This window comes from Arachis ipaensis, chromosome B9 (assembly GCF_059453495.1).
Source record: "Arachis ipaensis isolate K30076 ecotype BB chromosome B9, ASM5945349v1, whole genome shotgun sequence".
NCBI classification, from domain to species: Eukaryota; Viridiplantae; Streptophyta; class Magnoliopsida; order Fabales; family Fabaceae; genus Arachis; species Arachis ipaensis.
Genome location: NC_142444.1, coordinates 40,698,094 through 40,707,609, shown reverse-complemented (window position 1 = coordinate 40,707,609; position 9,516 = coordinate 40,698,094). Strand labels below are relative to the sequence as shown.

At 39.1% G+C, this 9,516-nt stretch overlaps 1 non-coding gene across 1 annotated transcript; it reads left to right on the top strand.

The window, feature by feature from the left end:
• Positions 1-1,257: 1,257 nt before the first annotated feature.
• On the top strand, positions 1,258-1,365 carry LOC148544410 (small nucleolar RNA R71). Its single transcript, XR_015900944.1, has one exon. It is a non-coding gene; the product is annotated as a small nucleolar RNA R71 (small nucleolar RNA).
• The last annotated feature ends 8,151 nt before the right edge of the window (positions 1,366-9,516 follow it).

Genomic DNA, 9,516 nt, shown 5'->3' with positions numbered 1-9,516 from the left:
TAATGAGATTTTAGCAGCTTGCACCCCATAGATTCCCAGTTTCTCTATTACAGAGAGAGGTATGAGGTTTATTCCTGAACCAAGGTCACATAGAGCCTTAAAGATCATGGTGCCTATGGTACAAGGTATTATGAACTTCCCAGGATCCTGTCTCTTCTGAGGCAATGTCAGTTGATCCAGATCACTTAGTTCATTGATGAACAAGGGAGGTTCAACTTCCCAAGTATCAATGCCAAATAATTTGGCATTTAGCTTCATGATTGCACCAAGAAACTTGGCAGTTTGCTCTTCAGTAACATCCTCATTCTCTTCAGAAGAGGAATACTCATCAGAGCTCATGAAGGGCATAAAGAGGTTCAATGGAATCTCTATGGTCTCTAGATGAGTCTCAGATTCCTTTGGTTCCTCAGAGGGAAGCTCCTTATTGATCACTGGACGTCCCAGGAGGTCTTCCTCCTTGGGATTTGCGTCTTCCTCTTCCTCTTTGGGTTCGGCCATGGTGCTTATGTCAATGGCCTTGCACTCTCCTTTTGGATTCTCTTCTGTATTGCTTGGGAGAGTACTTGGATGGATTTCAGTGATCCTTTTACTCAGCTGGCCCACTTGTGCTTCCAAATTTCTAATGGAAGACCTGGTTTCATTCATGAAACTCACAGTGGCCTTAGAAAGATCAGAGACTAGATTTGCTAAATTAGAAGCATTTTGTTCAGAGTTCTCTGTCTGTTGCTGAGTGGATGATGGAAAAGGTTTATTATTATTAAACCTGTTTCTTCCACCATTATTAAAGCCTTGTTGAGGCTTTTGATCCTTCCATGAGAAATTGGGGTGATTTCTCCATGATGAGTTATAGGTGTTTCCATAAGGTTCACCTAAGTAATTTACCTCTGCTATTGCAGGGTTCTCAGGATCATAAGCTTCTTCTGTATAAGAAGCCTCTTGAGTACTGTTGGATGCAGCTTGCATTCCATGCAGACTCTGAGAGATCATATTGACTTGCTGAGTCAATATTTTATTCTGAGCCAATATGGCATTCAGAGTATCAACTTCAAGAACTCCCTTCTTCATAGGTGTCCCATTACTCACAGGATTCCTTTCAGAAGTGTACATGAACTGGTTATTAGCAACCATGTCAATGAGTTCTTGAGCTTCTGCAGGCATTTTCTTTAGGTGAATGGATCCACCTGTAGAAGTGTCCAGTGACATTTTTGATAGCTCAGATAAACCATCATGGAATATATCCAGGATGGTCCATTCTGAAAGCATGTCAGAAGGACACTTTTTGGTCAACTGTTTGTATCTTTCCCAAGCTTCATAGAGGGATTCACCTTCTTTCTGTTTGAAGGTCTGAACATCCACTCTAAGCTTGCTCAGCTTTTGAGGAGGAAAAAACTTGGCTAAGAAGGCCTTGACCAGCTTATCCCAAGAGTTCAGGCTATCCTTAGGTTGAGAATCCAACCAGAGTCTAGCTCTGTCTCTTACAGCAAAAGGAAAAAGCATGAGCCTGTAGACTTTAGGATCTACTCCATTAGTCTTTACTTGTTCGAATTCAGATCTGCAAGAATTCAGTTAAGAACTGAAAAGGATCTTCAGATGGAAGTCCATGAAACTTGCAGTTCTGCTGCATCAGAGAAACTAGCTGAGGTTTCAGCTCAAAATTGTTTGCTCCAATGGTAGGAATGGAGATTCTTCTTCCATGTAAATTGGAATTTGGTGCAGTGAAGTCACCAAGCATTCTCCTTGCATTGTTGTTGGGTTCGGCTGCCATCTCCCTTACTTGTTCGAAATTTTCAATCAAGTTGTCTCTGGATTGTTGTAATTTAGCTTCTCTTAGTTTTCTCTTCAGAGTCCTTTCAGGTTCTGGATCAGCTTCAACAAGAATGCCTTTTTCCTTGTTCCTGCTCATAAGAAAGAGAAGAGAACAAGAAAAGAAGTGGAATCCTCTATGTCACAGTAAAGAGGTTCCTTATTGTTAGTAGAAGAAGAAAAGGAATAGGGGTGTAATGTAAGGAAAGAAACACATTTGTGAGGAGAGCAGAGATGTGAGATGAAGAGAAGTGTTAGTAGATGAATAAACAAATAGAAGGAGAGGAGAGAGAAGAATTTTCGAAAAAATATTTTTGAAAAAGAGTTAGTGATTTTTGAAAATAGTTTTTGAAAAAGGTTAGTGGTTTTTTCGAAAATTAAAATAAAAAATTAAAATAATTAGTTAATTAAAAAGAATTTTTGAAAAAGAGGGAAGATATTTTCGAAAATTAGAGAGAGAGAGTTAGTTAGGTAGTTTTGAAAAAGATAAGAAACAAACAAAAAGTTAGTTAGTTAGTTGAAACAATTTTGAAAATCAATTTTGAAAAGATAAGAAGATAGGAAGTTAGAAAAGATATTTTGAAATCAAATTTTGAAAAAGATAAGATAAGAAGATATTTTTGAAAAGGATTTGATTTTTAAAATCACAATTAATGACTTGATTCACAAGAAATCACAAGATATGATTCTAGAACTCAAAGTTTGAATCTTTCTTAACAAGCAAGTAACAAACTTGAAATTTTTGAATCAAAACATTAATTGATGATGTTATTTTCGAAAATATAATGTAAAAATAAGAAAAATCTTTTTGAAAAATATTTTTATAATTTTCAAAAATAACTAAGAAAAATGAAAAAGATTTGATTTTTGAAAAAGATTTTGAAAAAGATGAGATTTTTAAATTGAAAATTTGATTTGACTCATAGAAAACAACTAGATTTTAAAAATTTTTGAAAAAGTCAAATCCAATTTTCGAATTTGATGAGAGAAAAGAGGGAAAGCTATTTTTTTTATTTTTGAATTTTTTATGATGAGAGAGAAAAACACTAAAATGATGCAATGCATGAAATTTTTAGATCAAAACAATGAATGCATGCAAGAATGCTATGAATGTCAAGATGAACACCAAGAACACTATGAATGTCAAGATGAACACCAAGAACATATTTTTGAAAAATTTTTAATGCAAAGAAAACATGCAAGACACCAAACTTAGAATTCTTTAATGCCTAGACACTAAGAATTCAAGAATGCATATGAAAAACACTAAACAACACAAAACAAAAACTCATCAAGATCAAACAAGAAGACTTACCAAGAACAACTTGAAGATCATGAAGAACACTATGAATGCATGAAATTTTTGAAAAATGCAAGATGCACATGCAATTGACACCAAACTTATAACATGATTCAAGACTCAAACAAGAAACATGAAATATTTTTTATTTTTGTGATTTTCTAAATTTTTTTGGATTTTTATTTTATATTTTTTGAAAAATTATTTTGAAAAAGAAAAATAAGGATTCCAAAATTTTTAATATGAATTCCAGGAATCTTATGCTCTAAAGCTCCAATCAAAGGGTCAGGCATGGCTTAATAGCCAGCCAAGCTTTAGTATATAATTACATGGACTGGAGTGATTAGTTGAATACCGATCCCAAAGCAGTTTGGGTATGGCTTTACAGCCAGATAGGATTCAACATGTTTCATGAAACACTAGAATTCATTCTTAAAAATCCTGAAGAAAAGTATATTTTTGAAAATATTTTTAATTAATTTTTTTTTTTTTGAAAACAAAGGAGAAATTTTTGAAAGATTTTTGAAAAATTTTTGAAAACAAAACAAAAAGAAAATTACCTAATCTGAGCAACAAGATGAACCGTCAGTTGTCCAAACTCGAACAATCCCCGGCAACGGCACCAAAAACTTGGTACGCGGAATCGTGATTACACTTTAATTATGTAAAATTCATTGCTCTTTCTTTCCCTGGAAATGGCGCCAAAAACATGATGCCAAGACCATGGTTCACAACTCCGTGTAACTAACCAGCAAGTGCACTGGGTCGTCCAAGTAATACCTTACGTGAGTAAGGGTCGAATCCCACGGAGATTGTTGGTATGAAGCAAGCTATGGTCACCTTGCAAATCTCAGTTAGGCAGATATAAATTGATAATGGTGTTTTCGAATAATAATTAATAGAATAGGGATAGAAATACTTATGTAATTCATTGGTGAGAATTTCAGATAAGCGAATAGAGATGCTTTCGTTCCTCTGAACCTCTGCTTTCCTGCTATCTTCATCCAATCAGTCTTACCCCTTTCCATGGCTGGCTTTATGCAAGGGCATCACCGTTGTCAGTGGCTACATCCCCTCCTCTCAGTGAAAAATATGCTCACATGCTCTGTCACAGCACGGCTAATCATCTGTCGGTTCTCGATCATGCTGGAATAGGATTCACCCTCCTTTTGCGTTTGTCACTAACGCCCAGCACTCGCGAGTTTGAAGCTCGTCACAGTCATTCAATCATTGAATCCTACTCGGAATACCACATACAAGGTTTAGACTTTCCGGATTCTCTTGAATACCGACATCATTCTAGCTTACGCCACGAAGATTCTGATTAAGAGATCTAAGAGATACTCATTCAATCTAATGTAGAACGGAGGTGGTTGTCAGGCACGCGTTCATAGGGAATGATGATGATTGTCACGTTCATCACATTCAGGTTGAGGTGCGAATGAATATCTTAGAAGCGAAATAAGATGAATTGAATAGAAAACAGTAGTACTTTGCATTAATCTTTGAGGAACAGTAGAGCTCCACACCTTAATCTATGGAGTGTAGAAACTCTACCGTTAAAAATTATATAAGTGAAAGGTCCAGGCATGGCCGAATGGCCAGCCCCTCTGATCTAAGAACCAGGCGTCCAAAGATTGTCTAATACAATAGTAAAAGGTCCTATTTATAATAAACTAGTCACTAAGGTTTACAGAAATAAGTAATTGATGCATAAATCCACTTCCGGGGCCCACTTGGTGTGTACTTGGGCTGAGCTTTAACTTTCCACGTGCAGAGGCCATTTGTGGAGTTGAACGCCAGGTTTGGATCCATTTCTGGTGTTCAACTCTGGTTTTTGATCCATTTCTGGCGCTGAACTCCAGAATTGGGTAGAGAGCTGGCGTTGAACGCCAGTTTGAGTCATCTAAACTTGGGCAAAGTATAGACTATTATATATTGCTGGAAAGCCCTAGATGTCTACTTTCCAACACAGTTGGAAGCGCGCCATTTCGAGTTTTGTAGATCCAGAAAATCCACTTTGAGTACAGGGAGGTCAGAATCCAACAGCATCAGCAGTTCTTCTTCAACCTCTGAATCTGATTTCTGCTCATGTCCCTCAATTTCAGTCAGAAAATACCTGAAATCATAGAAAAACACACAAACTCATAGTAAAGTCCGGAAATGTGAATTTAACATAAAATCTATTAAAAACATCCCTAAAAGTAACTAGATTCTACTAAAAATATACTAAAAACAATGCCAAAAAGCGTATAAATTATCCGCTCATCAGTAATATAATTCAAATAACGAAGAATGGAAACATCGTCCATAGGAAGTCGACCATAAGGAGTGATCTGGTTATCTACAAACCCCACAGCATCAAAATCAGGGGCATCCAGATTGAAAGGCTCGACATTCCTTTGCTTCTTGGGGAGAGGACCTGTAGCAGAAGGAGAGGCAGAACCAGAGGTTTGGTGGGGAGGATCAGAAGAAGCCAGGCGAACCTGAGGAGTTGGTATAACCTTCCTCGGCCCAGAAGTGTCCGAGGTCGACCTCCCCAGCGTAACCTTCGAAGACCCCTCCCCAAGACCTTTGGCCGAAATGTTCTGGGCCGCAGTCGCCTTTCTCGCCCTCTTAAAGGCCTTCATAGAATCAGTGGTCTTTACCATCGCTGAAAACAAAGTAAAAACTAGAAATTGCAAATAAAAAAAGGATGGAGTGACAAAACAAACAAAATAACAAAGACAAACCAAAAAAAAATCGGCAGCTACCCAATTCAGAGCAAAGAAGGGAGGGGTCCCTCAAGAACCTCTTCGTATCAAGATGAGGAGGCTCTCCCCAATTCTCCTCTAGCACGTGTACAAAATCCTGCTCGAATTCATCCAACATTTCCCAAGTATACCTAGACACTACCACATTCTTTTGCCAGCATAAGGGGAAGGCAGGTTCATTATTTTGGTCCAAGAAGAAAGGCTGAGCTTTTTCAACAGCTCAGACCTTGAAATAGAAGTTCTTAAAATCCCTAAAAGACTCATCGTACATAGAAAAAACTTTCTTTCACTGGACAGCTCGGAAAGAAATCCAGGAAGCCTTCTTCTTAGCTGCCCCGGGTTTCGTCAAAACAAAAAGGTAAAGGAAGAGAGTTTGAGAAGGTCGGACATCCAGTTCTTGGCACAGCAGTTGGAAAATTTTTATGAAACCCCACGAGTTCGGGTGAAGTTGAAAAGGAGCTATGTTGTAGGACCACAACAAGTCGGTCTCAAAGGAAGTAAAAGGAAGGGTGATGTTCAGTTGGCTAAAAAAGTAATCATACGCATAAAAGAAGGGACGTTATCCCCGAGTCAGAGAAGGAAAATAAACTCTCTCCTCAGGGTCAGGCACTACCAATTCATAGTTTTTCTCCTGATCTCTATTACTACATATCCTATGATGCCTCCTAAGCCGTACACAGTACTCGGAATCGACCACGGAAACACACATCAAGACAAGAGAATCCAGCCAGTCGGACATGCCATCTGGAACCTTGGTAGACATCTCAACAATATTTTTGCGAAGAAACATGGGTCAACTAAGTCCTACAGTGAGAAAAAGAAAAAATGGGTTACTAATCAAAACAGCTCGGACAAAATAGGAGACATCTCGGACAAAGTATAGAGATAACTCGGACAATAGCATGTGAATGTCAAAAGACTCAAAAACAATAGTAAAAGGAGACCCAAGGACTCACACCAAGGTCCAGGGGCATCCTTTGGAGGAAGTAACAAAGTAAAGATTCGGGAAAAATCTTGCAATCTAAACCCTAAAAAACACAAAAGATCAATCCTTCTTTGACAAAGAAAATCCATGCAAAAACAGCAAACAGCAAGCGTGTAGAAATCATCAGAAAGATGTAACCTTTACTCAAATTCACAGTCTATTATTCCAAGATACAGATAGAAGAAGATCTATGATCAAGTAAAAAGGGCAGAAACAAGCAACAAACCAAATAAACCCTTCAAGCGCACAATACAGGCACAACGATGCAGACAAGATTTTAACTTTCCAAATCCAAACAAAAGATCAAAAACTTCTTCATCCCCAAACAAACACAAGCAAAATAAAACGGCGTGAAAAGTAGAAGAGAGAGAAGATGAAAAACCCTCAGAAATCGAAAGCAAACGATGAAACCACGCCAAAGCAATCACTGTCCGAGCAAAGAAAGAACGAAGCACTAAGCAAAGAGTCTAAAAGAAAAGTGAAAGAATAAATTGAAGGAAGAGGCTTTGAAATTCAAATAAAGAGACAAAGAGGGAAACAAAGGAGACGGCAAAAGAGTTAATAGGGTTTTACTCTCGCACGTTTCCAAGGAAACGCAAAACGTGCGTGCAATTAAAAAGAGTGAGAAAAACGCTCTGCATTCAAAGTCACTAATAGGAGTTCTACAACGAGATCAACAAAGATGCTCGAGCTCGGCTTCCCCAAAACAGAGATCGAAGTCTAAAAAGACACGACCTCAAAAGGAAGACCGCACTCAAGCAGGGGCACTATTCATGCCCTGGGTCGAGCTGTACGACCCGGGCTGATTAAAGACAAGTCGACCGACCTCCTCAGGTCTAGAATTCCCGACCTCTTCTCAAAGAGTTCGGCCAAATCGCCACAGAGAGCCCAAACAGGCCCAAATAAAGGGACACAGCCCAATCTAAAGGCAGTCAAAGCCTAGAAAGATCTATTCATGCCCTGGGTCGAGCTGTACGACCCGGGCTGATTAAAGACAAGTCGAACACGACTGCTCCGGCCACCACAGCAGATCTCATCCGGGATCGACCTATGGTGCACGAAATTGTGATCTTAGGCAACGGCGCCAAAAACTCTGTACGCACATCTTAATAAATTATTTTTCATTCACAACTTTGATACAACTAACCAGCAAGTACACTGGGTCGTCCAAGTAATAAAACCTTACGTGAGTAAGGGTCGATCCCACGGAGATTGTTGGTGTGAAGCAAGCTATGGTCACCTTGTAAATCTCAGTCAGGCGGATATCAAATGGTTATGGAGTTTTCGAATAATAATAATAAATAAACAGAAAATAAAGATAAAGATACTTATGTATATCATTGGTGAGAATTTCAGATAAGCGTATAGAGATGCTTTCGTTCCTCTGAATCTCTGCTTTCCCACTGTCTTCATGCAACCAGTCTTACTCCTTTCCATGGCTGGCTTTATGTAAGGACACCACCATTGTCAATGGCTACTTTTCATCCTCTCTGTGAAAATGGTCCGATGCGCTGTCACTGCATGGCTAATCATCTGGAGGCATCACCGTGGTCAATGGCTGCATCTTATCCTCTTGTGAAAATGGTCCAAATGCTCTGTCACAGCACGGCTAATCATCTGAGGTTCTCGATCATACTGGAATAGGATTCACCCTCCTTTTGCGTCTGTCACTACGCCCAGCACTCGCGAGTTTGAAGTTCGTCACAGTCATTCAATCCCAGAGTCCTACTCGGAATACCACAGACAGGGTTTAGACTTTCCAAACTCTCATGAATGCCGCCATCAATCTAGCTTCTACCACGAAGATTCTGACTAAGAGATCCAAGAGATACTCATTCAATCTAAGGTGGAGCAGAAGTGGTTGTCAGGCACGCGTTCGTGGGGGAATGATGATGATTGTCACGTTCATCACATTCATATTGAAGTGCGAATGAATATCTTAGAAGCGGAATAAGTTGAATTGAATAGAGAAACAGTAGTACTTTGCATTAATTCATGAGGAACAGCAGAGCTCCACACCTTAATCTATGGAGTGTAGAAACTCTACCGTTTGAAAATACATAAGTGAAAGGTTCAGGCATGGCCGAATGGCCAGCCCCCAAATGTGATCAATATGATCCAAAGATGAACTAAAAAATCATAAGATGGCTAATACAATAGTAAAAAGTCCTATTTATACTAAACTTGTTACTAGGGTTTACAGAGATAAGTAATTGATGCATAAATCCACATCCGGGGCCCACTTGGTGTGTGCTTGGGCTGAGCTTGAATGTTACACGTGCATAGGCTCTTTCTGGAGTTGAACGCCAGGTTGTAACGTGTTTCTGGCGTTCAACTCTGGTTCGTGACGTGTTTCTGGCGTTTAACTCCAGACTGCAGCGTAGAACTAGCGTTCAATACCCTTTTGCGTCATCTAAACTCGGCCAAAGTATGGACTATTATATATTGATGGAAATCCCTGGATGTCTACTTTCCAACGCAATTGGAAGTGCGCCATTTTGAGTTCTGTAGCTCCAGAAAATCCACTTTGAGTGCAGGGAGGTCAGAATCCAACAGCATCAGCAGTCCTTCTTCAACCTCTGAATCTGATTTTTGCTCAAGTCCCTCAATTTCAGCCAGAAAATACCTGAAATCACAGAAAAACACACAAATTCATAGTAAAGTCCAGAAATGTG